The sequence below is a fragment of the Equus quagga genome, chromosome 1 (genome assembly GCF_021613505.1).
Source record: "Equus quagga isolate Etosha38 chromosome 1, UCLA_HA_Equagga_1.0, whole genome shotgun sequence".
Lineage (NCBI taxonomy): Eukaryota > Metazoa > Chordata > Mammalia > Perissodactyla > Equidae > Equus > Equus quagga.
Window position 1 is genome coordinate 182,015,497 of NC_060267.1, and position 4,448 is coordinate 182,019,944.

Consider the following 4,448-nt stretch of genomic DNA (forward strand, 5'->3'; position numbering starts at 1 on the left):
AAGGTTGGTAAGTGTCCTCTTTTATTCCTGTATTAAGTAATTTGAGTCCTCTCTTTTTTTCCTTGGTGAGTCTAGCTAAAACCTTGTGCATTTTGTTGATCTTTTCAAAGAACCAACTTTTGGTTTTGTTGATATTTTTCTATTGTTTTTCTGTCTGCTGAACACCATTAATGAAAAGAAAACTCTTTAAAGCAGCCAGAGGAAAACAAGACACGTTGTGTACAGAGGAAGAGAAGGCCCTGCAGTGCAGTAGACAGTGGAACGATGCCACACTTATGGTGGTTGCGTGGGTTCTCTTAAAAAGTTGATGAAACAAAAAAAGCAAAAAAAGCACGTCTCCTTCGAGTCTCCAGCTGTCAGTTTGCTCTCTGCGTGAGGCAGGGTGCTTCCTCGCCCCAAGTTCCCACCCTGCTTCCGCTCCCGGACTCTTCGTGGCAGAGGCGAGGGTTTCTCCTTCCAGCACAAAGGGTAACAGAAAAAGAGCGTGCCCTGCGGACGCTGCCCACGGTGCTGGTCCCAGTGTAGCAGGAGTCTGTACTGATTATGCTGCTTGAGGGGAATATTTTTTTCTCTCATTTTAGCCCTAATCCAGTCGTTATCAACCTTGGCTGCACTTTAGAATCAGCCGGGGAACTTGAAAAAACTGAAACCCGTCTCTATCCCAGACCAATTTATGTTTAGAATCTGGTGGTGGAACCAGGCCGAGTGTGTGTGTGTGAGAGAGACAGTGTGTGTGTGTATTAATATATGTATGTATATATAAAAATATAAAATATATATGTAGGTATCTATGTATGTTTACTTACTATATGGAAATTTAAATATATACCAAAGTGGAGAGAACAGTGATCTTCAAACTGGGGGTGTGAGGACCCCCAGGGGTGAAGGCTTCTCCAGGGAATCAGCGTTAGCTGACTATCCAGGATAGAGGTGACACCCCATATGCTTTGTCCAATTTCCCCACCTACGTGAGGTGCAAAATGGAGGTAGTTCTTGGTCATGAAACAGATACCGTCGTTGGGAGGAAAGCTCTTCCTCTGGCAGCCCAGGTCCTGGGTCCTGACGGTTGGGGCCTGCGGGTGAATCGCCGGCTGCCGGTTTGAGGATCACTGTTGAGTGGTTTGCGATTCTCTGCTTTCAACTAGATTTTAAAAGCGTGAGTCATAAATTTCCACTAAAATTTTACTTTCAATTGATCAAAATTTGTCATGTTTTTATCAAGTCTGTGCTGCTAGTAATTGTAATGCTAACACAATCGAAAGAAGTTTTTTGAATACTTAGAGCCTTAAGGTCATAGGCAGTAAAGTTCAAAGTTTTGAAATAAATATATACTTTTGTAGTCAAGAAGAATGAGCAGCTCGTCAGGAATAGATCTGTCAGCATAAAAAGAGGCCACTGTCCAATAAACTTCTTTGGAGGAAGTAGGATGAAAGTGTAAGTTCAAAAAGAAAAAAAGGAATGTTGTTGAAGAGCTGGTTTCCGTAGTATTGAAATGGGTAACGACGGGCATTTAGATTCCATCGGATTCATTTCAGAAAGTAGTGGTTTATTTCAAAATGTCAAGATTTACAGTACATTGGAAATCACTTTCTTTGCATCTGCTTAAACTTACGACGAGTCATTATAGGTGTCGATGGAAAAGTGTGCGCGGGAGAGCATGCGTTCATTTCCTTTCCGGGCTTGAGAAGGGAGAAGTTCAAAGATGAGTGGTCTAGAACGACTGCTTTGTTGGCGTCTGGAAGGCCAAGCGCCGCTCGCTAGAATGTAATTTATTTTAAACCTTGTCTCTGTAGTTTAATAAAGCGGAAATTGATTCATACTTTACAACTTCATTTGTTTTAGGATTGATAAATAGCGCTACAGAACTTAAATATGTGCTTATGGAAATTGCGGATGTGTTTTGTACAGCACTTTCTATCTGTAATCTGTCAGTGAAGGAGAAACAAACATGTTTGTGTGGTACAGTTACTTTATTGTTAATACTTATTAATATAGCTTATTTTATAGTAATAATTAAAGCATTCCATTCTGACATCAGCTTTCAGTTCCTATTCTTTAATCTATCTAACCTGACTCTCTAATCTCTTTCTAGTTCTGTTAATCCTCAGGAGGGTGAGTCTGTTCCCTGGTTTGTGTGGCTGAGAGGCTGGGATCTCTGCTTGGTCTTTGCCGGGTCTCTGCAGCGGTCACCGCGGTGCGGGCACCCGTTTCCCGCAGTCACCGGAACCCTAGGAAGTGGATTCTGTCTGTCTCAGTTTGCGGCTGAGAGAACAGGGGCTGGGGGAGGTTAAGTAACTAGCCCAAGGGCACACAGCTGGTTGGCAGAGAGCTGGGACCTGGCCCTGGGTTGTCTGATGATTTCCGCTTCAGCACCGCAGAGCGCAGGGTGAGGAGTGGCGGGAAGAACGGTGGGGGGCGGGGCGGGGGGGGTGCTCCGAAGCCCCGGCTCACTTCTCGGTCCCTCTCCCCGGTGAGTTGTGAGAGCAGAGAAGCCAGCTAGCCATCCTTTAATCCGAGTGTTGTTGCACATTAGCAGGATTGCGTGAGACTTGCGCTGTAACCGGGTGATTGTGTGGCGCTGGAACTGGGGGGGTTTTCCGTCTGCGCTGCAGGCTGCAGGGAGTGCGCGGTCCAGCTTGGCAGCGTGTGGCAGCGGGGCGTGTCCCCGCCTGGTTTCGGCCCTGGGGAAGGAAGTCAGGGAGTGTGGACACAGGAAAATGCAGCGCGTCGTGTTAGAGAAAAACCACCTGCGTGCATTCCAGATAATCCCGAATTGCCCGAGCTCAGGTAGAGAGCGTCTACATTGTTCACGGAAAGCTGACCCTGGACTCTGACCCTGGGGACTTCTGTAAGGGGGGGCGGGCCAAAGTACAGGAATCCAGTCTGCATGAAAGGAACGGCGCTCGTTCTCTTAGGAGAAAAGGAAGCTCTAACTTGCAGCCTCGGCGGCTCACTTCCGAGGACTCAGTGGAAGCCTGCGCGGACTCAATCCTTGCTTCTCCCCAAGTGAAGGGTCTTTCCTATATTTGCTCGCCTGCTTCTGGCTCGTCTTTTAAAAAAAGGAGAAAAGAACAAGTTTGGATATTTAAAATAGATGAAGAGCAATTAATGAAGTCCCGTGAACTTAGCACCTCGCTTGAGAAACAGTCGGAGCCCCTGGCCGTCTCCCCATGCCTGGCGCGGGGCCCAGCCCCGGAGGCCACGGCCGCCTAAGTGACACGCGGATGGCCCTGCCTGTTTTGAAACTCGATATAGATAGAATGATACTGAACGTTGTCTTCTGCCCTCTTGACTTTTTCATTCGAGGTGAAAATGTTTTTAAGGGTGGTTCGTGTTGACTCAGGTATTCCAGTTCATCTTCACGGCTGTATGGAATTCCACTACGTGAATATACCATGTCTTAGTTCACTTGGTGAAGCGGAAGAGCCAAAGGCAAAAATAAAAAGACATTTAGCGTTGATCAAGACATGAGCCCAGCAGCCTCTCTTTCACAAAGATTGCAGTGGAGATTAGTAAGAGTGGGAATGAAAAAGGAACCAAACTGAATCCTCAGCGTTAACACGGTTCCTAAAAAGCAAGCTAATTGAAGGCACCAAAACCAAACCGAGCAGGGTGGAGAGTGGGTGAAGAGCAGGACCCAGGCCCCCCGCCCAGGAGCCGCCCCGCGCCCCCGCGGCCCCCTCCTCGCCCGCCCGGCCCCTCCTCGCGGCCCCGCGGGAGGAAGCGGTGTGAGCGCTCCAGGCGGGTGGCGCACGGTGGGGCGGCTTATTCCCTCTTGTTGCGCATTAGCGCCCGACTTGGAATTCGCCGTCGGGAACGGCCCCTCAGTCTGCAGGCCTTCCTCTCGTCGGGGGACCAAGAGCGGCAGCGGGCGGGCGCTGCAAGCACCTTCTGAGGTCCCGCCTCCACCCTCTGCTCTGCCTTTATCCCCGAGCAGAAGATGCTGGCCTGGGCCGTCTGCAGACTCAGCGACACCCCCCTCCCTCGGAAGGGGATAGGCCCGGTGGGCCACAGGGCTCTGCGGCTCCCCCTGTGCCTCCGCGGCGAGGCGCCGGCCGCCGCCTCCAGGACGGCAGCGGGGCGGGACGGGTGGGTGACGGCGCCGCTCGTCGCGCCCGCCCTGCTGTGAGGCCGCAGCCCCCGTCTCCACGGCCCCTCTCTCCCTTCACCCCGGATTCGGGCAGCCGGCGGTCCCCCGGGCCGCCACCCCCGCGCTGGCTCCCCGGCCGCCTCCGTCCCGAGGGGGCGCGGGCCCTGGGCGCTCGGCCGCTGTGCTCGCTCGCGGGGTCCCGGGGGCGCGCGGTTTAGTTCTCCCACCAAACTCAGGACGTGCTTTAAGTTTATAGCAGCATATTTCTTGATGTTTCCTAGTCGTTCCATCCGCTTTTCTTGAAGTCTCCCACATCCCCTCTCAAAAAAAGAAAAAACGGAAGCGCCGCGGTGCTTGG